Genomic DNA, 24,847 nt, shown 5'->3' with positions numbered 1-24,847 from the left:
CAGGCTGCGGAAATGTTGGAAATTAGCTATATCCACGTTAGTAGGCGCACCCCAGAGCAGGCTGCGGAAATGTTGGAAATTAGCTATATCCACATCGCGTCGGCCTTCGCGTGCAATTAGAAAGACAAGAGGGAATAAGCGGATGGAAAGGAATCAGTCGACACCTTTGCTAGCGCGAGGGGGGGTGGGGGGATACAAAAGTTACGGCAACCGTAGACATATATATGGAGAAATCCAAACCACCTGGTGCAATTCCTGGAAGCGCTAACGGGAGAAGTGGGGGGAACCACTCCACCCCCTCTGTCTTGCTTCTGTTTTCCTTCCCGGACCTCACCGCAAAACGCCATCCCTACAGCCCTGCCCCCCCCCCCCCCCCCCCCCCCGGCCCAATTCCCTCCTGCCTTCCACGGATACGCCAATAGAAACAACAATCTGCAAGAGTTAGGGGTACCAAGGCCGGTCCGGCGTGCTTTACTACCCCGTTTTACAATTCTACACCATGTGTGAATAGCCCGTGTGTGTGACGCACGCAGAGAAATTTGTTTTTCGCCTTGCGAAAGACATGTCGCACGCGCCGCCAATGCGCAGGTGGCGCAGATCGGACGCGGACGCATGACAGAGGAGGGGGGTCCACATGCGTCAGACAGAACCCCCTTCATCCGCTCTCGAGACCTTCCTGGTAAACGTGGATGCCGCAACGTTTCATATAAAACGCAGGGCGAATTAGAGGAAGGAGACGCAGTAAGGCTAGGGAGGGGGTAGTGCAGGAAGACGACGCTGCCGGCGGTGCAGGGCTGACGGGCGCTGACTTCCGGCCGCCCGCAGCAGCACGTCTCGTCTACCCTTCGCCTTCCTCCCTTCCCTCCTCCGGCGCTGTGAGTCACACACAGCGAGACGACCAGCGGTGGCAGATGCTGTAGCGCGAGCTCACACGCCGCGCCCGATTCTTGCACGTCTCCGCGACGTGCAAAAGCTACCTTTTTTCCGAAAGTCTATGGAGAACTTGGATACAACGAATATCGGATATTACGAAGCAAACTTACAATGTTTCTCGCCGATATCAGCGTGTAACGAACACACGTGTATAAGGAATATCGGATATCGCAAAGGTATTTTCGTGTCGGATGCGACTTCGTTATTACTTTCGCAACAAGCCAAAGGCTAACGATTTTTATTGTCTCGGCGCTCAGCCCGATTCACTGCTACCGTTGACCAACGCGTACACCCCATGTGGCCAATGGTATTCAAAAGGCAATACCATATTCCATAAGAATCACTTTCTGGAATACTTGCACCTCACGTAACGTAATGCGCGACGCCGCGGAGGTGGCGGGGTCACACATCATTCGCAGCCGGTTCAATCGCAAACTGCGCCGTCGCAATGTCACAGCACCGGATGTGTCGAGATGGCAACCTGCGCCGCTTGCGGACGTGCAACCCACCGCGGCCGGAAGGCGAACGGCGACGCTTGCGGCATGCTCGCATGGCCGGCGCAGCTCCGGCAGCGCATGTACGAAGTTCGACCCTGAGAGTAGCAGGCACGAGGGGGGGATAGGGGTACTGAACTTGCCGAACCGAGGGCTCAAGTAAGCAGGTTATGAAAGTCTCGTAGACTCCTAGGTCGGCTCAAACAAGCACGTTATGTGGGAAAAAAAAAAAAAAAAAAAAAAAAACATACAGTGCCACACACAATAACAGCGATAGCTGTCCGACAACGACGAGGATAACGATAACGCTGATAACGACGGCATGATAACGAAGACAGGGGAGACGACGGCGCACTCATTGCGGACTCAGGATCGAACCCGGGGCGCATGACAGAAGCCTGCATCTCTCCTCCCCCCCCCCCTCCCTCCCTCCGGAGGGAGGGGGGGAGAGATGCAGGCTTCTGTGACTTCTCTTGCTTAGTAAATTTGGTGTATAAAACATGGTACCGGTGATAGAGGCCATGACCTCCCCTTAGGTACCCTTAAGAGAGTTCTGTAAAGACTTCGTAACTTCATTGACTCCCGAGCGAAATCGAAGACAAGAAGGAAGCCGACGGAGTTCGAACAGGTTCGAAGATGGAAAAAAAAAAAAAAATACTTGACAGCCGCGCTCCTTTCGGCTCACGTAAGCTTGTCTGAGGCAGTTACTGCCGCGCACTGCGCTCTCTTGTTCACCACTTCACCACGACAAAGAACGTGCGTACAGAAGCACCCAGGCGCGGTTCGCATAGCAAATTCGAACACGCAGCAATAATTACAACCCCGCGGAAGCACCGAACGATTGCCACCAGCAAACAAATCCCTTGAGTCCAATTTAAGTAACTGTGCGGCAGCAGGACCACCTAAGTAACTTTTCAACAAGCCTGAAAATAAACGCGATAGAGGAGGCGGGAAAGGGGAGGGGGGAGGACAGGTTTCGCGATTACCGGTGGCAACAGCCCGAGACGTCGGCACATACGGGACCAGTTGAAGCAATTCGGGAAGTCTGACAGGCCTCTAGTTACAAAAACGAAAGCAACAAGGAGGAGGTACTTTATTTTCCGGGGCAACAACCCCTAGAAACCGAGAGGAAAAGTGCGAACACTAACTAAAAGCAATTCGCGAAAACACTGCGGATGGATGATAATGCAGCCCTTGTAACAATGGCTTGAAAACAATGCTAAACGATGCAATCGGCCTCTCTCCTGTCAACGCTTGCAATTTTCTCATTCCTGTAAACGCCGTGTGTAGATAATCGTAAATAAAAAACAAAACAACAATGTTGCGAAAAGACAGTTGGAAAACGGGCCAATGCAAGCACACACAAAACGCGCCGCTGCACTCTACAGAAACTGCAGTATTCTACAACGTAATTTACTGAGCGAACTTCCAACGGGATAAGAGGGGATCGTGGACAAAGCGCAAATCGGCATCCGGCTCCCTCCGGTGTCCCTCAAAGCCAACAAATAGGTCTGTACCGTTAAACACCATCGAAAACACGCCTGTAGCACTGACCATGTCACAGAGACTGCTCATAGCGATGATTTTAAATGAAATTGCATGATTTAACTAGTCGACTAAGATAGCAGCGACAGTTGTTCCGCAAAAGCACATTTCTCGTCAAATGTTACGGTCTCATTTAACATCGCGCGAGGAGAAAAATTGTTCACAAAGAAATAAAAAATTCACGTTCCAAACAAGAGTACGCCGATAGATGCGGCAGCGCTGACAGCAGCCGGTATGGCTGGCTAAGTTCGAGAGTGGCACAGGTGGTATGCGAGCGTGGCGCCATCTCTCGCGGGGCACGGTCCCTCCTCCGCCGCCGCTCCAACAGCTGATTGCCGCCTGACGGACAGTAAACCTGGCGCCCCAATGAACACCAGCGCGCGGCGCGAGAAAAAAAAAAAAAAAAAGTACCGCCGGTGACAAACGAGAAGCGCGCAAAAAGAAATCAACACAGCGTCCCCACAGAACAACAACGCGCGCAAAATAAAGCGAGCCGAGTGGAAAAACAAATGCAAGGGCCGGCTTCTACCATCGTCGAGTCCGCGACGCAACCACTGGTAGACAAAGGGGGTGCGCGCTTGAGAGAGACGGGGGAGAGCAAACAAGCTCGCCGCAGTGGAGTCTCGAACCAGAACGCACGCAGGGCCTTGCAGCGCGCTGACCAAGTCGTGCCTGGCGGCCTTTCGCTGCCGCGAGTCATTCGACGCAGAAGTTGCGCAAAAGAACGCTCCACGAGAGACCTCCGCTGTCGACGACGGGCCGCCCACAACCACCGCTCTCACGCGCAACAGAAATCAACAAAAAGAAACAATGGCGCGAACTAACGCTGCGAACCACCGTGTCGTTTGACAACGCGCGCTTTCTCGCGAGCTTCGACTGACGCCAACAGATCGAACACAAAACGAGGTGCTGTACATAGCGGTCCTTGATAAGGAGTGGGAGCTCCGGACCTCAGTTTCTGGTCCTTGCTCCTTCTCCCTGCGGCGTCGGTCCTGATCTTACGCAACTACCCATTTGTCTAAAAAGACAGCATCAACGATCGTTGCGAGCGAGACGTGGATGCGTTTTCAAACTCGCCACTCCAAGAGTACCCATCAAAGATTCCAAGGGTGCTTTAGTGTTTGCGGACAGCTTCGCCCAAGCTCACCGGAAGGAAGCGAGGTAGGCCTATGCGCGGACAGCGCCGAGTAGCCGCGTCGCGCAGTTCTGGGTAGATAAACAAGCGCTAGCTTCCAGCGGCAGGTTAGTGGCCCCTAACCCGACGCACATGAACAAAAACCACCGACGCCGAAGGCTGGGAACAAAAGAACGCACGAATAACAAGGCCGGAGTGGGGGTATCGACCCGTCGCCTCGGGCTGGGAACGCTGCGCTGGATACGGTCAATCGCAGTCCCACGAAAAAAAAAAAAAAAAGATACCGAAAGTCAGAAAATGAAAGAAATGATGAAATAATGTGGAAAGCAAGAAAAATGGGGTGCGAGGGGGATCGCCGTGACTAAAAACTGCCTCGTCCCTAAAGCAGTGACGAAAAGAAAAACGAGCTGCCTGGTGCCAGGTGGCGAAAAGAAAAAAAAATTAAAAAAGAGAAACGAGCAGAATCGCCGCGATCGCGACGTTAACTGGGACTGGCTCGAGAAGACGCCGAGACGGCGCACCAGGAACTGCCAAAAATAACCGGCCCACACACTCCTCGGCCGCCCAAAATGCTGCTCGCTTGCTTATGCTCCGGCGCTCCCACTGCGGGGTCCTTCCTCTGTGCGCCAGCGCACGTCAAAACTCGGAGTTCGCGCTGAAAGCGCGATGACCCGGGCGCCGAAGGCCCCGAGCGGACAACACACACGCGCGACCCATCGTCTGCCACAGGAACCGCGCTCAGCTAGGTCCGCCGTCGCGCTCGTCGCCAGCGAAAGCGGCCCAGCCGCCAAACGGGGGCAACACAACGCACACAGAGACGCAATGGCCCACGGTGCTGGGTTGTGCCCACGAAACGCCCGTGTGGTGCGAGAAATCCAGCGTCGGCACAGGGACCAGGTCCCAAGCAGCAGCAGCGTTTGACGCGCGGCCGCTAGCTCCGAGGGGCAGCTAGGACAGGGGACACAAGCACTCACCTAGCGTGGCATCCAGAGGGGTCGTAATCCATGGGGGGAGTAGTAGCGTCAGAGAGCACTTTCTTCGCGAGAGGCGGTGTATCCGAGGTGTGCAGCGTGGATGAGCCCGGGTTCGGGCCCCAAGCACTAGGCTACTACAGGTGCGCTGCAGGCAACCCCATTCCAACGGGGCACACACACACACAGCGGCGGCGGCGGCACAGCCAGCGACGGGCGAGCGCGCAGGCGGCGGCAGCAGCGGAGAGAAGCCCGATCGAGTTTAGAGATCGTTCAACTCTTCCCGACAGCCACCGCGCGCCGAGGAAGCCGAGGAGAAGAGAGAACAGGGCGTTGGGGGCGAGAGAGAAGCACACGACGCCGCGCCGCTGCAGTCAAGCAGGCTAGCCGGCGGGACAAGCAAAAAAAAAGCAAAAGGAGGGAGCGAGAGAGGACGCCAAGGAGGAAAGTAGAGCGCAAAGGCGCGCGCGCGCGCTCTCTCCACTCGGGGCACGGAGAACAGCGGGGAGAGAGAGCGGACGCGAAACCCGACAGCCAGAAAGAGAAAATAAAGAGAGCTCGCACGAAAAGAAGAGATAGAAAGACGGGAGAGAGAAACAGCCACGTGAGAGGGAGAGAAAGAAAAAGAATAAAGCAAGGCACCGCGCGCGAGGGAGCAAGCAGTACGGAGCAGGCAGGCAAGCAGCAGCAGCGCCGAAAATGCGAAACGGAGAAGAACGGCTCGGTCGAGAGAGGAACACGCCTCAGGAGGAAGTATGTGTGCGTGCGTGTGCGCGGCCCGGCCCGCTCGCTGCACACGCGAGCGAGCCATGCGCGGCAGCGGAGCGGGCAATAACGCCGAAATGAGCGGAGAAGTAAGATGGAAAATGCGGAGGGGGTCGAAAAAAATATAATACCAGAAAAAGGAAGCGGGAGAAAAGAATGAAAGCCTCGCAAGAGCACGAGCGAATGCCTGAGAAGAACGCAGTCGAGCCTGCGCGAGCGCCGTAATATGCCCCTTTCGGGGATCCCGGCGAAACAAGAGGCGACGATGTCCTTGATGCAGGAGTAGTAGTGGACGACGAGCAGCGCTGCTTCCCCTCGTGAAAGAGAAGGAACATGACGGCGCCCGTGCATATGAGATGCTGAACACGAGGTCCGCCAGACGCGAGGTCAGGCGGGGGCGCACCGCTCCGAAGAGCATACAAAGCAGCCAATCCGTTGAAAGCGAGAGTGCGAGCGCGCCGGCGGACTTCTAAATTGGGCGTCAACGTTAGCGCCAGTGAGCGATTTTCGCTCTGCTTTTCAGCTTTTTCTGTACTCTAGCTTCTCACTTTCATTCGATTCGAGTAAGGACTAGCTGATTACACACTATACGCCATAAAGATAATTTTAAAAAATAGCAGGGGTCGGGGGGTCTAAAGAGGTGTCGCCAACAGCAGCCACGACCACAGTAAAGCAGCTCACGAAATTCGCGAGAGTTTGGTAAACGCTTGATGGCAAAACCGGTAAACTGCGCACGACACACGCGCAGGGTAAATCAGTGTTTACGAATTCACCCACAACCATGTTCACACCTCCTTGTCACGTTCAAGGCCACATTCTCAGTATTTCTCGATCGTGTCTGCGCATGGCCTCGGTGATTGCGCGTGCTATCTCGGAGGCTATGTATGGTCTGCGCCTTATCGAGTACGCCACACATGACAGGCGGCGCTGGAGTCTACAGCGTACTAGGCAGCCTTCTACACAGACACGCTCGAGCGATATGAGCGCGAAACACAGAGACGGAGCTGAACACCACAGCGCGCAGGACCGTATGGAAGCTCCCTGCAGCGTTCACTTGCTCTCTAGTGACCCTCAGCACGGTCGTAATTACTTGGTGGCCACGCGTAAGAAAAACTTGGCGCAATCATCCGAATTGGAACGACTAATTCCAACGCCTTTTCTAACCATTTCAATTCCGCCAATTTCTCTGGCGGTTGCCAAAAAGACCAAAAGGCGAAAAGCCCCCTGACAAAGCATTCGGAAAAACGAATAATAATAATAATAATAATAATAATAATAATAATAATAATAATAATAATAATAATAATAATAATGCGCATAATTAACAAACCGACAAAATCCACGAGACGCAACAAACGCCGCTGGAGGCTCACACAATTTTCAGCCGCCACATCCAGGAAGCTCGAGCACCCGAGAGGGGTCGGAGCATGCGCAATCACGCTGCGTTATTTTGTATAGGCCTTACTTTCCGCCAGAGCGTCGGCGAAATATTCTCACTCAGTGGTAAACCACGGTGAGCGCGCGAGGCGCAAGCTTCAATACGACACTTGTTTCGGGCATGAGCCATCGCGGCAGGAATTGCCCTCGCGCAAAGAGCAATAGATCCCCAAACCCTCTTGGCAGCGTTACGTACACATTAAGGAAAATATTAAATGAAGTTAGACCGCATGCCAGAACAAGGTTTGCCTAATAGCAAGTAGGAAGAATGGCCATCGCTTTTGACACGAGCGGAAACCAGAATGCCGAAAAACGCCGTAGAGAATAAAGACGGTTGTCGGCGCCACATTCAATTATACCTGCACCAGGAATGTTATTCTCGACCTTGTCTTAGTACGCCATGTTATGATGATGTCGAATTCGCCACCTTGTCAGCGCTGATTGCCTCACATGGGGGCTAGGCCTGCCCTGATTGGCTCAAAACGCCAACATGGCGGAATTAGCGAGTGTTCAGAATAGCACCGCAGATATTCCCCTTAAGTCACAGATATTGGCAGCGTATGGAAGTATATATAGCTAAATAATATTACCCAAAACTGGAGAAAACAAAAGGCGAAAGAAAAGGTGTGTGTGTTTGTTGTTAGGCGGGGGAGGATTGGGGATAAACATCAAGGACGTAAATAAACAGAATTCTTCGACGACGTCATGGGTGCGAGATATACTTTTTTCTCCCACGAGCAAATTCTTTCATACAAAAAAAAAAAAACGAAAACTGAAGAGAAAATTAATTTACCATCCAATGTAAGCTGATTGGGTGTTTTTCTCTTTGGGCGGTGGAAAGCTTCGTTCTTTATTTGTACAGCACAAACATGGCGCCCGCATGGAAACCCTAGATGCACTGGTGATAGATATGGGCTAAAAAAGCCGCTAGATAAGATAAACCATCCTATCATCAAGGGGCTATCAGAGCAAAAATAAAGATTGATAAATGATCTTTCCAGATAGTGTTATCTTACCGTATCAGCGCTGATGTTGCACGGGTGATATCAGGGGGGCTTAAGTCGCTGGATAAGCTAAACCATCCTGTCAAATGACTATCACAGCAACGAGCACGCTGCGTCGGCATGGTGCAGGCAGAGGCCGAAAAAGTTCAGATGACGTCGCAAACGGCGCCAAAAAGAATAATAATGTCGCGCTTTGGCTGACCTGCATACGGAGGGATTGCCGCAGCCCTCACCACCATAAAAGAAAAGCATATGACTATTCCTTCCGCAGCTGTGCAAACGGGTCGGCGAAATGGAACGCCCGGTACATGGCTTACGATAAGGCAAAGAAAAATAAAAAAAAAAATACGTGGTTTGCGTACATATCAGCCAACAAATGCAAGCCTACGTAATACGTGCGCACCCGTATAGATACGGACGGATGTATATAGGCGCACATAAGAGCGTGTATAGAACGAGCGCCGAACACGAATACTGATGCCCTTTCACGCTGCCCTTTCCAAAGACGTGTGCATATACATAACGGAATCCACGATGCGAAGCAGCGGCCAGGGCATTACGTAACGCCAGCGCCAAACAAAGGCACGCGTGCTTGTGCGCGTACACAGAATACGTATACGGGGGTGCTGGCCATATTTAGGTTTCCCGGATTTTTTTTTTAATCGCCTGTTGTAGATAACGTAACTCTAGTAATTGAGGTGGGTTATTCTGAGAGACGGACATTACTTGCCGCGATGGCTAGCCGCGGTGGCTCAGTCAGCTGAAGGCGTTGCGCTGCTGAGCAGCGAGGTCGCGGGATGGAATCCCGGCCGCGGCGGCCGCATTTCGATGAAGGCGAAATGCAAAGACGCCCGTGTGCTTGCGTTGTAGTGCCCGTTAAAGAACCCCAAGTGGTCAAAATTAAACCGGAGCCCTTCACTACGGCGTGCCTCATAATCAGAACTGGTTTGGGCACGTAAAACCCCAGAAAGAAGAAGACATTACTTGCATGAGAAATCGAAAAACAGAATGAACTAATTAAAATTCACTAATTAACTTCATAATTACCTTAAGGCACATACTGCTGTTTACGAATTGTAGCGGGTGACTTTGCAAGACGTATCCACTTGGAACAAATTTCCAGGATAACACCAGTTCATATATGCACCATCAAACTCGCCGTAAAAATGCACTGTTGTTCCACTCAATTTTTTTTTTTTTTTTTACAAATTGGGAAACACTTCCGCTTGGCCTTTAAGAGTAGAACATATATAATATCATTAAAGGGTCCCTGACTGCTTCTCACGCTTCCCGGCAAATGCAGCTTATGCAACCGTAATCTTCACCGAGAGACGCTCCACCGCACGGCCGGCGCCGCCGCGGATGTGCGGAGGCGAGCGCCATCTGATGGTGCTGCAAGGAACCGACCGGCACGTGCCACGCGGCGTGCGCCGCTCTGTGATTGGTAGACAATTTTCGTTCACGGGAAACGCACGGTCAACGCCGTGCTTTCTGCGTAACGGGGCCCTTAAATCTCTCGCTTTAAATGCTCCGGAAAGCTTCAAAATTCGGATTCGGAGCTTCAAAAAAAAAAAAAAAACGGAAAAAATATTTGGCTCGCATAACATTGTGGCATCTCACTGCGTGAATATGGTTTCCATTTTTTTTTTTCGTCTCACTTTCGCCGATACGACGCATTTTGGTGCCCTTCGACCCCGCATGGAGCTTCGCCATTGATTACAGGAGGGCAGCAGACAGAACTTAAATCAGTCTAGAGAGGTGCGTTGACCTCTGATAACAATCGTTGCATTCCTACGACGGCTTTTCTGTTTGGATATGATTTCATAAAATTAATTCATGCACCCACTTTGCGGAAGTAATCAACAGAGATCGAACAAATAACGTATCAGGCAGGAGTCAAAATTTCTACAAGTGGACTTGTGAGCATCAGGGCCCCGACGAACGTTCATTGATCTTAATGTCCCAAAGAAACACTGAAGCTATGAGACATGCCGTATTGGAAGGCACTCCGAATCAATTTTTGATCCCCTGGGGTGCATCTAAATGTAAGTACACGAACATTTTTTTTTCTCTTTTTTTTTTTTTTCATTTCGCTACCATCGTCACCACCCTGCGTCACCGCGGCGCCATTACCCTGGCAAGGGCAAGTCCCCTTGTATCGTTGGCTACAACTTCAGACATACCTTGCTCGACCTTTGTTGATAACTTCAATCTCCCTGTGAACTTCTGTCTTTCGGGACAGAATACCACGCGCGAAAACTGGTCGCAAAGAAAGAAAAGAAAAATCGGGAAATGCTGAGGATATTTTCTGTTAAAAGAGGTACAAACATATTCGAAAATGGCTTCCAAAGCGCATAAGCTCACTCACGGCGGTGGGAGACGTGCGCCAACAACCCCCGACGGCGCGTTCAGGGCTCTGAGAGTGCGCCCACAGATCGAACAGTCACGGCGACAAAATTCTCGGACGACTCCGACGACACTTGCGAAGTAAACGACTCTTCGTTGCCACTGCTGCTACAACGGCCGCCGCGTCACGCTAGATTAGAAACCAGCCCCTCCTAAAGTCAATGCGCCACCTACCCCCAGTCAGTTATTGGGGGAGTGACCAGCCCTCATGAAGCCATTTTCCCCTTTCGTTCCCCTTCGTTTGAAAGCTGAAAACCAGGCGACCGCGCGCCGACCTTTGTACAACCGCCGACGGCGCCTGCCTACCGCCTCGCGATTGGTCACACCGCGCGCTTCACCGTGCTAGGGATTTGACCTCACGGCCGGCGGGTTACCAAAGGGGCTCCTCTACGCCGCCGAGATAGCGCACGCAGGTAGGTCAAAACTGCGTGCGTGCGATCTCCGAGGCCATGCTCATCCCACAGAGTTTCCCACTAAAGTTATCATAGGGAAGCTACTACGGGAATGATGGGTAGCACGTGGACTTGTATGTCTAATATTCGAACTCGCGGCTTCAGATGCTATTGTGGCTTTGTGGTTATTTAACCGCCTTTATCGGTCTAAATTTACAAACAATACTTTTTTTTTCCTAAACGCGCGAAAAGCGGTAAGACTGCGCACATACATAATCATTGCGAATTGCTGTAATTATAACGTAATACCTTGTTGAATCAGGGCAACACTCGACTGCAATCGACCAAGGCTGGCTTCATGAAGGGATGTTCTTCAATGGATCACGTCCATGTAATCAATCCGGTAACTGATAAATCTGCGGAATATAATTAACCTCTCCATTATATAGCTTTCATAGATTATGACAGCGGCATTTGATTCAGTAGAGATGCCAGCAGTCATAGAGGCATTGCGTAATCAAGGAGTACAGGAGGCATAGGTGAATATCTTGGGGAGTATCTACAAAGATTGCACAGCAACCTTGGTTATCCACAATAAAAGCATCTATCTATCGAGAAAAGGGTCAGGAAAGGAGACACAATCTCTCCAATGCTATTCACTGCATGCCTAGAAGAAGTATTCCAGCTATTAGATTGGGAACACTTAGGAGTTAGGTTCTACGGCGAATATCTCAACAACCTTCGGTTTTCAGATGACATTGTCCTGTTCAGCAACACTGGAGATGAATTGCAACAAATTATTGAGGACCTTAACCGAGAAAGTGCAAGAGTGAGGTGGAAATATGCAGAAGACAAAGGTAATGCTCAATAGACTGGCAAGGAAACAAGAATTCATTATCGCCAGTCAGCCTCTAGAGTCTGTACAAGAGTACGTTTATCTAGGTCAATTACTCACAGGGGAGGGACCCTGACCATGAGAAAGACATTTACAGAAGAATAAAAATGAGTTGGAGTCCATAAAGCAGGCATTACCAAATCCTGACTGGGAACTTACCCCTGTCATTGTATAATCATTGCATTCTACCGGTGCTAACATATGGGGCAGAGACCTTGAGGTTAACAAAGAAGCTCGAGAACAAGTTAAGGACCGCGCAAAGAGCGATGGAACGAAAAATGTTAGGCGTAAAGTTAAGAGAGCGGAAGAGAGCGGGGTGGATCAGAGAGCAAATGGGGATAGTTGACATTATCATATGCCGATATTGTAGTTGACACTTTAAGAGAAAAAAAAAAAATGGAGCTGGGCAGGTCATGTAATGCGTAGGGTAGATAAGCGGTGGACCATTGGAGTTACATAATTTAGACTTACAGAATGGATGCCAAGGGAAGGGAAGCGCGGTCGAGCACGGCAGAGAATTAGGTGGGGCGATAAAATTAGGAAATCTGCAGGCGCAAGCTGGAATCAGCTATCGCAAGAAAGGGGTCATTGGAGATCGCTGGAAGATGCCTTCGTCATGCAGTGGGCATAAAAATGATGATCTTGTTCAATATGATCAATTTGAAGAGAGACGCAGTCGTTTAAAACCAGGAGGACGAAGCCTAGAAAAATTCATCTACTACGCCCATAATTTTCATAGTGATGATTGAACGGCAATGTATTTACAGCTCCCGTCGAGCTCATGCATCCGATTTCCGTAACTTTTGTAAAAAAATTTATGGTTCGCACCGTCTGGTCGTGGCAGCACCTTACATGTACGCTGTAGAAAGCACGAAACAAGAGTAATGATCCGACTCGTCGCACGAGCATGGTCATAGGGAACAACTACGTCCGACAAGTTTTCAGCAGAGATTGGGCCCTTTCACTCCGCGTCGTGATATTTTCGAAGTTGTGTTCAGGAGCAGGGCTGCTGAACGCAGGATCCTGCAGCAGCTGGAACGGAGTTAACTGCATTCCATAGCCATTTCTGTTAAAAGTGATAGAAGGCTGCCGCAATCATCATGATTCAGAGCACTTGAAATGCCGCTATTGCGAAATTCCCCACAGCATAGGCCCCATGCTTCAGAATGCAGACAGTGAATGGAAAATTTTGCGGGGGCCTGCGTCACCTACAGCCAACAAAGCTAACTGTAAAGTGTCAAAAACTTTTCCAGCACAGCAACCATGAAAAACGATATGGGCGATTTCAACCTCCCTTCATTTTCTCTTCTCTCTGTCTCTTGGGTTTATGTCAGTGCAAACTTCTTAGCAGGCGATATGCGATGACCCGTGGAAGCGAAGTTTCATACCGTCGCCACATGGTAAGGCGTCAGTCAATTAACCTACGCAAATTGCGCAGATCTACACCATGAGGATGGCAGAGTTTAAGCGTGACAGGAAAAACTCGGATCCTGGCCGACAGCGCAAGCGACCGCTAGGCGACATATGGTGCAGCCCAGGAGCCAGTGGAATGGAAAATTTAGACCGTGTCAAGAGGCAACCCAGATGACAAAAGCACGCAACTCCCTCCATGCACACAAACCAAGAAGAACAAGAGTGCACAACTTTGCCCCGTATTTTTACGCGCCCGGAGGTGCGGCCACGAATCACACGGAGCTGTGCGGCCGTGAAATTGACGCAACCGCTACCGCGCGTGGCCTTGAGCTTTAATTTCGGCAACGCCAGGAGCCCCCCCCCTCTCCGATAGCAAATGAAGAATAAGCTGTAGGATGGGGGGGGGGGGCGAAATGGGGGAGGGCAGGGAGTAGAGGGGGTGTGCGAAACATCTTGCGCGAGACACGCGAGTAGCATCAGCGACGGGGCGCGAGCCTTCAGGCCAAGCGTGCCGGGGTGCAGAAGCCGCGGCGCGCGTCCTTCATGCCACCGCCGCTGCCAGGCGCTCCATCTCGCAGCGGCATATCGCCCATTACACGAACAACCGCAGAACGTCAGACGCAGGGGGGCGACAAGCGCGTGCGACGCCCGTGCGAATGACAACGAAAGCACGAGGGAGAAAATAATGGGAGAAAAATATCAAAAAGTTGAATGCCAAACAACCATCCAGAGCTCGCGCGAAAAAAAAAAAAAAAAAGGGGGGGGGGGGGGGTTATCCCCTTCTCCGCCCAGCCACCCTACGAAGACAAGAGTGTCCTTCGCCCGGCATAAGAAGATGTCATGCACTGTCCCGCAGGAGCGGTAGGGCGAAGAGCCTTTCACGCGCGCTACGCGGCTGAGCTGAAAGAGCCGTTCCTCGACGTCGCAGCCGGCGGCACCGCGGAGGAGCTCTCGCACGGCGCCGCCGAAGAGGCGGCAGGCAGCGCGGCGGCGTCGACGAAAATAGCGTTAGCCGCACCCGCGTCCTGCAGACAGGCATAGAAGGCAGGCCCCTGCCTGCTGCGCTCGAAGGGGACATAATGGACGCCCGTGTCGCATGGAGGGAGGGAGGGGGGAGCCCACCCGACGCACACAGGCCGTGGCCAGGGCGCTCGACAACGCTCGCGCCTGTCAGGAGAGCGGGGAACCTCGCTGTACAGCAGTACAACGCCTGCTCGTACTACCACGCGCCGTTGCTGGCACCGCGCGGGGACGACGTCGACGCGACCACACGCCCAGCGTTCGCTCCAGTCCGAGCGGTCCTCCGCTGAACGCCACGGCGTGCGTATAAACAGCCCGCGGAGGCACCAGCTAGACCGGCACCGCTATCGGAAGAGCTCAACTGGTGGCTCATATGCTGCTCCTCGTCTAGATTCATGCGCGATTATAGCGAAGATAGCGAGAAGACACGGCACAAGGCGAAACAAACAGTCCGCTGTGCGTGTGCTCTTCTTGTCATTCGTAAACGGTTGTCTTACTGCCCTCGTTAACAGCGTACTACCAGCAGGTTACAATGAAGATTACATTCGTCGACAGAACTTGACAAGAAAAAGAAGAGAGAAGGTAAACATTGGCCTGTCTAGCTCCTAACTGAAAGTAGATATAAAGCACGAAACTGTGCAATGTGCGGAAAGAATGGGAGGACACGAGGATCGCTATTTGGTCGGGTAAGTTCATTATCCAAGATTCCAACAATTACGTGAGAGGAGGAAAGAATTGGGCAAATATATTACACCATGTTATAAACACACGATTCTGCATTGTAAACGTTTCATATTTTATGATAAAGAAAATTAAGACGGCAGTCATTTCGCTAACCTCCGCTCGCATGCTGTACAATGCTTTCACATTAAAAGTGTCGAGATTTGAATCTCAACTGAGCAACTGTACAAAGCAGATGCAACCGGTCTCGAATTTAGGCTCCGGATTCGCTAAGGCTTCGCTATATACCAGTACTCGAAACCACTATAACGAGAAGAAAATGACCTGCTAATCGCTAATGGTCATCTAAATATAAACATGCGCCTTGTTGCTGCCCATCCAAACCTCCGCGCTTTTCTTCCTTTTTTTTTTTTCTGTTTTTCTCGATTTTGACTCGACCAAAGAAAAAGCCTCGGTGAAAGCTACTCCAACATGACCCCGTCCGAACGGCCGTGGTCACAGAGATATACGTTGCGGAGCCCTGCCTTCCGACAACAACGTAGTAGCCAGACTGGCGCAAAACGTCCACTTTCACCGGTGATCTTCCTCCTCCGGGAACCGAGAACATCCCCTGAGTCGTGGCCCTCCTTTGGAGCATCTGGGCGCCCACTCTATAGGCCCCACTCCCACATTCACCCGGCCGAAGGAGATTCCGAGCACACGCAACGACAGTGCACAGCGGTGGGTCAGTTCGGCAGCGCGATCAGAGAAAGAAAATGAAAGGAAGGAAGGGATAAGACGGGGAGAGGGAGAGCCCAGAAAAGCAGGCACCAGCAGAGCAGTGCAGAGAGAGAGAGGGGGGGGGAACAAGGAGAAAGAGAGAAAAAAAAAAAAAAAACGGCAACTTGGAGTGGAGAAGTGCAAAGAGGGGAACTCCCCTCCTCGCAGAGCTTGTTTCGGCGCCAGCTCTGGAGAAGAAGCCGGGCGCGCGCGCTCGAGCACGCGGCGAGGAAGGAGAAATATAATTAAAGAGATGCGCCCGCCGGGTGAGTGACCGCCGCTGGCTTCGGCAGTCTCGGCGCTCCTGCAAGCAGGCAGCCCCGTAAACGGCGGCGGCGGCAGTCCACTCTGCGCCGAGCGCGCGCACGCGGCCATAGACACACACACACACAACACGCCAAAGATAAATGACACTCGGGCCCCGGCGGCCGAAGCTTATACTCGCCTTCTTCGTGGGCGCGCAACACAGCACAGCACCGCTGCGGCGGATGGCCCGAAAGGGGCACGGGGAGGCGAGGTAGTTGTGTAGCGGAGTGCTCTTAGCGCCGCTGTTAAACTCTGCTGCCTCGACTCCGGCCGCCCATATCCCGGTCGCGCACACGCTGCCGCCGATCCCCCCCCCGGTAGAGTGCACACCCGGCGAGGCCACAGCGACGACCTAGGCTGCATTACGAATTCCCGAGGAAGGCACCTGCCCATAACGCGGGAACGACGGCGAAGAACTCGGTGCCCAACTCTGTTAATATAGTCGCTTCTTACGCGCGCCGCTTTAGAGAACGAGAGTCTCCTTTCGTCGTGAGTTCGTTCTTCGAAGAAGTATATTCTTTGAGTCAGCGCGGAAAACGACGGCAACGCAAAAAGGAAGGACACAGGACGAGCGCTGTCTAACAACGGAAGTTTATTAAGGAGGAAAAACGCGAAAAATAAAGAAGACACCATCTGAGAGCGCGCGTAAATAGCGACGATGCGTTACCAGCTAGGCAGCCCAGGGGGCTTACTTTACTGTATACGTAGTCCAAGAGATTATCGGATTCCTCCAACGCTATCAGAGCCCTATGCTGGTCAGCGTGCGCTGTACTCGAACTTGCGTAGGCCTTTCTAGACAAAGAGCGCGCGCGCGCACACACACACACCACTTGGACGTACGAGAGATCAAAACCATTTTCCGAACTTTCTTGCTTTTGCTGGTCAGCACGATGGGCACGCTACTGAATCAACAACATGAATCATCGTCTAATTGCCAAAATACTGGCCGCCTCTTACAGGTATATGATTGCACGCATAAGATGATTTCCTTAGTTTCGTCAGCCAGTCTTCCCTCTCTTCTTTTTTTTTTTCTTTTTCTTTTTTTTTCCCCTCCCTCCTCAGTGAACGCAACACCCTTTGCAGTTCTCAGCGCTGCTACCGTCTCACGTCTCTAGCTTTTAACGTTCTCTAATGGTAAATTTACCGCCACACGTAACGCGGTCCGAGCGTGCACTATAGGTCAGGTTAATTTCGAAACGCCAAAGCGCGGCATACCCGCCGACAAGCGCCGCTGTACGCAAAGGGGCTCATCGCAATACGACTGCCGACTGAAGTTCCTTCCACGCTTCAGCCATTACGCCACACGTGACACGAAAGGCAAGCGACAACGTTCGAGAATGCCTACAAGGATTTGTTAAACTTCTCTCCTGGCCTAGTCTAACTCGACCTAGTCAAGCTCATCCTTGCCTTGCATTCGAGTATTATTGACCAAGCCTTGTCTATGGAAATGCCCACCATAGCATTTCGTGGCAGATGCACATGCCGTGAGACGACGGCAAGTGGTGTTCACGAGGAATTGTAGACAAAAAAGAAAGAAAGAAAGCCGCTAAGAGAGAGAGCGAGAGAAAAGAAAACTCCGTAGACAGAATTCTGCGCCCTTGGTGTGTTGTGGCAAAGTGCCAGAGGAGGGGAAGCCATGAAACACCGTCTTTTCCGAAATACTATAAGGTGCCACAAACACGGACGAGAGTGAGAGAGAGCAGACGAAGCAAGTGCTAGTGCCGTCTGCTCTGCCACCCTTTCTTCTGGCACTTACATATAGATAGACCTTTATCCGAAAAAAAAAAAAGATAAACACGAGTTGGAAGTAGTACAGCACAATGCGTTGGCGGGCTAGTTGGTGCGAATCCATAATTACTTGTTTAGCGCCTTGTCCTGTCGTCTTTCACGAGTCCGTTGTTTTTGCGCTAAACAAGTAATTATGGAAGTAGTACCTTGCTAAGATAGAGTTGGATGTCGTCCGCTGTTCTCGTCTCTTTGGTTGTCTTTAGTCTAGTCTTCACGCTGTGGGAATCTGGCGCTGTTCACGGTATGGAATTTCACAAACTAGCTCATGAGAACACCTTACAGAACGCTAACCGAAAGACGCTACTTAAACGCCCCCCAACAGAGGGCGTTAATGGAGCCAACTCCCAAAGACGCGGCAGGGAAAGCAAGCGAAAAACGCTTCGTACACCGGCTGGCTCAATACCGGCTGCAGCTGGATGGTAGTACATAAAGCGGGGCGTTTCCCCTGATTCTTTCTTTCTTTCTTTCTTTCTTTCTTTCTTTCTTTCTTTCTTTCTTTCTTTCTTCTTTCTTTCTTTCTTTCTTTCTCTTTCCTCCGTCGTACGAGACGAAACGAAGGAGAGAGCACGAGTCGCGCCGTCGCACAGAGTGGAACACATTCATAAGGTGCGTCACTCGCTCTGGACGCAGAAAGTCCTCGAAGAGTTCTCAGAGGTCTTTAATCTTCGCTATTGCGAAACTTTTGCTCACGCGGGGCTTTCGAAGGAAAACGAAAAACAAAATCCACACTTATAGGCGCACATCTGTGCCAAAGGGCAGCGTTGCCGCATTACCCGAAGGCGCGTTGTACCGCTGCCAATGTCCGCCGTGAAGCACGAATCTGTCTGTGTACCTGGTGAGTTAAGCGAGACAGCGGCAAAAACGAAACAGAAAAAAAATGAGAATAATAATAATAATGAACGGTGGGGTACCTGATGTCTAAAGATTTCCAACAAGCCATTTCACGACAGGAACACATATGGCGCCTGCACGGACAATGCTAGTCACGCCATACAATGAAGAACACCGAATTGGGCTCTCGTAACGTGAGCACGATTATCAAACGGTGAACGCCTACCAAAGCAACGTGCTGAGCCATGGTGCCAATTTAACATTAAGCATTAGAATAATGAGCGGTAATGTGCATATTTTTTATTTGTCCGATAGTGGCTGTTCCGCTCGTACTTGCGCCGAGAAATAAAAAGTATCTATCTCAGCCGAACGTCGGGTCATTCGTATAGGTAGGTCTCACAGGGGCTGCTCATGATCAGGCTCGATTGGTGCCGGTGAAAATGACCATAACTCTTATTCTGGCGCTATTTGTGTAAATCGCGCCTCGACAACGGTGTTTGCCGTGTAGCAGCGCGTGCGTAGGAGTCTGCCGAAAGGTTGCAGCAGGCAATAGAAAGGGTCATGTTTCCACGGAGCTCCAAATCCGGGTCAGCGCTGGCAAATCGACAACGACGTCAAGCGAGATAACTAACGTACCTTTAGATGCGAAGCAGCTCATGCTCGGGGCTATGTCACTCCCTCCCTCCCTCCGCCGCGCGGCGTCCACACCCCTACTGCGCATGTACGCCAAGCTCCGGCTTCCGGAAGCCAGCTTCCGGCTTCCGGAGAACACTTCCGGCGTTTTGCTCGAATGATCCCCCGGTGCTTCGCCCACTCATCATCATTCACTTCGTGGATTTGCGGTGTTAAGAAGAGGGTTCGAGCCGCTGCCACTAAACGGCAACGGCGACAGGCCGATCCCGAACTTCGGGCTCGCGAAGCCGAAAGGAAACGTCAACGCCGCCGAGAAGCTGCTACTGATGCAACGAGGGCTCGCGTAATGGGAACTTGAGTCGACCCCATGGCTGCTTCGCATATACTACTCAGAGTTCCCCTACGTGAAGATGGTGTAATTTTATTTTTATGTATGCCACTGCCGACGACTAAGTGCTCCACTTGGCGTTTGCCAGCCGTTTAATAAACAGAGGATATCAGTGGTATACGTTTAGGTGCGGTTCGTCCCTTCCCGAGCCGCGCTTATCAGGAACACTGTGAAGGGGGCGACTGGCGTGCGAACGTGGGGCCAGGGTTCAAGGCGCACGAGCATCGAGAATTTCAGCAGAATCAGCAACAGGGGGGTAGGTGGTGTCCAAACAACAACGTATTTTCGTGGTGCAAAGCACGGACATAGAGAGAGAGAGAGAGAGGGTGCTGTGCAGCAGCGCCTGTTGCGGGCAAAGTCCATTGCGAGGCTAACGGTCATTTCTTTCTTTCAGAGGGTATATTCCTTGAAACAAAGACTGACGGATGAAACACGGAACGAAGGAAAGAAAGAAAACCAAGAGATTATGAAAGGGGAAATGGAAAAGAAAGGAAAAATAAATGGAGAAATAATTATAAACATTCCATGCGCTGCCCTCAGAATCATTCATTAGCAATTTGCGCCGAACTGATACGAAACTCCTATTGCTTCCTGACAAACAGCGAATAACACACATAATTAAGAGGCTTTATAAACGGAAACATATAAATAGAGAAAGGAAAGCGCTGCCCTGCAGCAAACAACTATAGCTCAAAAAAAAAAAAAAAAACTAACGGGCGAATTGGCAGCTGCCAAGCGAATATCTGAAGAACTATGGCACTTGCTACATAATTTGTGTGACGAGTCGCCGAACCGGCCACAGCCACAGCTTTAATCGTGCTGCACGTAACTTTCGAGACCGGGTCCAGTTAAGCCCAAGTTCCAAGCCGAGCCCTTTAATTTCGCCCGACGGCACGTCATCCCTTCATCCAGCCTCGGCGCGTCCCTTGCGTCAGTTACTGCAGCCCTCCAGCGCGACCCAGCAAAGTATGCTATACAGCTTTACGCGCTATACGTCGCCGCGACTTGCGCAACAGAACGAACAAAGCCTTTGTCTTTGCCCGCCCTTCCTTGCCTGCAAATCTTTTCACGCCGTATAGACACAACAACGCCGCCTCTGCTGTCGACCTGCAACTTAACACCCACGCTCGCGAAGGCGCCATGCGCGCACCCGGTTTAACGACGCTTTCGCCATATTGCCCGTTTTTCTCTGCCCTTGTTTGGTTGCGATGTTTCAGCTTCCTCTTGTCTCACATGTACCCCTTGGCAATCCAATCTCGCATTGTACCAAAAGCCTCGTAGAGCGTGCCTTTTTTCTTTCAATAAAAAACTGACTCGTCATCCCGGCCCTGCAAATGTGCTGTTGAAAACCACCCCTACAACTGCTGAGGGGGTATATCCAGTATACCTTATTGGTTTAGTATAACGGTAATGGTAATTTTGACAGCACGCCGCCACCGTGCACGCATAGCGGTGCTGCAACAACAATGAAATCAGTTGCTAAGGCTGGTTATATTATACAGGGTGTTTCAGCGAACACTTTCAAAAATTCTTAAAGGTTGCCTGTGGCAGATAGCACAATTCTAGTTGATGAGCTGGTCTACTCGAAGAGGCGGACATTACTTGCACAAGAAATTGAAATGCATAATCGAATGATTAACAAAATTCACGAATTAAGTTTTTTTCCTAATTACCTGATGGCCCATATTGCAATTTACAAATTGTAGCCGTGGAGTTAGCAAGGCGGATCCACTTAGAACGAATTCTCGGGATGACACCAGTTTCGAGATATTAATTCCCGAACTTTGCGGAGAAATGCATTGGCGTTCCAGTTAGTTTCTTAACAAAACGTCACTTTCTGCATTGAAGCATAAACTTAACTGGAACGTCAATGCAGTTTTCCGCAAAGTTCGGGAATTAAATATCTCGAAACTGGTGTCATCCCGAGAATTAGTTCTAAGTGGATCCGCCTTGCTAACTCCACAGCTACAATTTGTAAATTGCAATATGGGCCGTCAAGTAATTAGTTAAAACTTAATTAGTGAATTTTTGTTAATCATTCGATTATACATTTCAATTTCTTGCGCAAGTAATGTCCGCCTCTTCGAGTAGACCAGCTCATGAACTAGAATTGGGCTATCTGCAACAGGCTACCTTAAATAAATTTTGAAAGTGTTCGCTAAAACGCCCTGTATATACGAAAGGCTACAGGGACGTCACACCCCACGTCGCAAGCTGCCGTCGCCGCGGCATCTTGCGCAACAGTAATCTTTACCGGGTAACGTACGCGGGAAGCGTTGCGTGCTTCGCATTGCTATCACGAGCGCCGTATCATCAATATGTGGTTCGGATGCTAGTTTTGTGGTTGCTCTTTATTGAAACGTATGCTGTTCTGTACCTGGAGTGCGTGATTCCCAAGAATATTGTGCGCACTGTTCGCTTCACTTAGCCGAGTGCTTAAGCCTCTCTGCCTTATGGGGGTCCGAGCCACTGCTCCTGCCCTGCATTGCCGCCGGGATCGCCCCACATTTTTGCTCACGGACTCGGACACGATAAATGCCGACTACCGAGAGGCTAGCAGCTTCGCTGCAAAATCTTCTACACCAACGAGCTTCTCAAAGACGAGCTGCTGCTTCAGCCAGACAAATCAGACGGATCATCGCCAGGACGCGGGAATTCCTTCATGCCGCACGACCACATAAACGAGGAACCGCTGATCCTAAGAACCGCGCCTCCCTGCTCACCTTCCCTGTAAAGCCTTCGGGCGTTGAATGTACCAAAAAATTAATTAATTAAAATTTTCTTGATAAACTTCTCGACTAGCTCTTACAGCCAGGCGAGAGAATGACCGGACAGCTCAGCTGAGCCATAAGAAACAACGTCGAGGCCGACACCGCGATTTGCACGCTACATCATCGCTAAAAGGACAGATGGTTTTGGTAACTCGCGGTCATCGAATAACGCAGACCAGGTCGCACAGGGCCTATTAGTCACGCGACTGTCCTTCTTCCTTTGTGACAAAGCCAAGCGTGCATGCCCTTCGCACATACTCAAGTTGGTATAAATTAGGAGCAAGATCTCGAAGACCATGGCCTCGTACGTCGACGATGCAGAAAGCCACAAGAGCGCTGCGGCTGCTGCTAAAGCCAACCACGGCCTCAGCGGTCGCCTGCGCGTGGGTGGTATACACGCAAGCGTGCGTGCGAAGACAGTTGCTCGACGTCTCCTTTCCGCACCTTCCACTATAGCATGCAAACTAGGCGCGATCCGGGTTTACCAACCCGTTTTTGTTTCCCTGCGCCCATTCTGCGTCTCTATAACAAGCGGACAATAAATCATATGCAAATAAGGCGCACACCTACGTGGCACTACTATAGGTCGAGAACGCTACGACGCACCTCCGAGGTCACTGCGATTTTTGCCGCAAAAAAAGATGCATATAATGTGCTAGCGCGTCGATCCTGTACCAGCGTCGCTTATCTCAACCCCACGCAGGGCGTAAACCCGCATTTAATAACACCCTGAATAGACGGCTATAGTGACTTTCCTGCTTCCTAATAGAGCTGTCTTCACCCCCATCCAAATCGAAGTAGCACACAAACGCACGTTGTGTATACTGACAGCTGTACACAACCCGGTATGCGATAGCGGAAATTAGAGAACACGATTCCGACGCGAGACAATACAGAGTTTTATCAATGCTATACGTACGTTACTGTAAATAAAAGCGTCACGGCTAACTTATCCAGCTGGTAATACGGAACCTGTATATGACGGGAATACCGCATTTCCATCATCATCATCATCATCATCATCCCCCTCATCCTATATTTACGTCCACTGCAGGACGAAGGCCTCTCCTTGCTATCTCCAATTTTGATTCCAACTTGCGCAGGCAAATCCTAACTTCATCACCCCACCTAGTTTTCTGCCGTCCTCGACTGCACTTCCCTTCTCTTGGTATCTATTCTGTAGCTCTAATGGTCAACCGGTTATCCATCCTACGCATTACATGACATGCCCAGCTCCATTTTTTTTCTCTTAATGTCAATTAGAATATCGGCTATCCCCGATTGCTCTGTGATCCACACCGCTCTCTTCCTATCTCTTAACGTTAGTCCTAACATTTCGTTCCATCGCTCTTTGTGTGGTCCTTAACTTGTTCTCGAGCTTCTTTGTTGATCTGCAAGTTTCTGCCCCATACGTTAGCACCGGTAGAATGCAATGATCCTACACTTTTCTTTTCAACGACAGTGGCAAGCTCCAAGTCAGGATCGTATACCATCAATTACCATTTCCATCATATGTGGATAATACGAAACAGTGCACGGCCAGACTCTCTAAATGCTCGTACACACGTATACTGTCTACACCTGAAGCGTGCCGTCCGTCTCGAAGTAAATGCAACAAACCACAACCGTAGACCAGAGTGAACAGCGCCAGAAGACGAATACAGTATAGGTCCACGTGCACGGAGGACCTCGCAGACACGAGTGTAACCGCAATGCCTTCTGGCTACCAGAGGCTATACCTTTTCGTATATAACGGGCGGCACACGCGAGGACGACACCTGCCTATCCGCGCCCACGCACAAAGCAAAGCGCTTCGTCCATCAATATCCTCGGTGGAGCGCCTCGTTTATGACGTCACCCGCACGCAGCTCTGACACAAGAGCAACCCGCGCTCACGGTATAATCGAGCGCGGCAGCGATCGGAGACAAATCGTCCTGGAATGAACGGTCATTGGCGCGACAGCACGGACACGCACGCACAGACACACTCGCGCACTGTGCAGGCGAGCTGCGCCACGTGGTGCCGAGTACAGTTGTCGCGGGCGGCTACAGCCCCCGCCGGCCAGAGAAATGGATCCGCCGGCCGCCCCATTGTCGTTGTCGGCGGCGGCGAATGACGAAACTCGAGCAGACAGACAGCCGCGCAAAGCGGCAACTCGACATGACAAATGTGCCCGCCGCGCGGGTTCTCGGTGGGAGCCGCGACTCGGGCGCTAAATGGTCTGCGGCCGAACGGAGGCGCGCCCGCCGTTGTGCCGACGCTGCAGAGCGAGCGAACAT

General features: G+C 51.2%; 1 protein-coding gene across 3 annotated transcripts in view; it reads right to left on the bottom strand.

Moving 5' to 3' along the window:
• LOC119455667 (mediator of RNA polymerase II transcription subunit 1-like) overlaps positions 1-24,847 on the bottom strand; it is a 227,269-nt gene that overhangs the window by 77,708 nt on the left and 124,714 nt on the right. The window contains exon 1 of one of the 3 annotated variants that reach the window (XM_049668936.1): positions 5,063-5,339. The exons of 1 other annotated variant lie outside the window; for it this stretch is intronic. The gene's annotated coding sequence lies outside the window, so the exon portion shown is untranslated. Of the gene's footprint in view, positions 1-5,062; positions 5,340-24,847 lie in introns of those variants that run through there. One more of the 3 variants, XM_037717087.2, reaches the window with a different exon arrangement.

The sequence above is a fragment of the Dermacentor silvarum genome, chromosome 6, assembly GCF_013339745.2.
Source record: "Dermacentor silvarum isolate Dsil-2018 chromosome 6, BIME_Dsil_1.4, whole genome shotgun sequence".
Classification (NCBI taxonomy): Eukaryota; Metazoa; Arthropoda; class Arachnida; order Ixodida; family Ixodidae; genus Dermacentor; species Dermacentor silvarum.
Note: the sequence above shows the minus strand (reverse complement) of the source record. Positions and strands in the feature narration are given on the sequence as shown.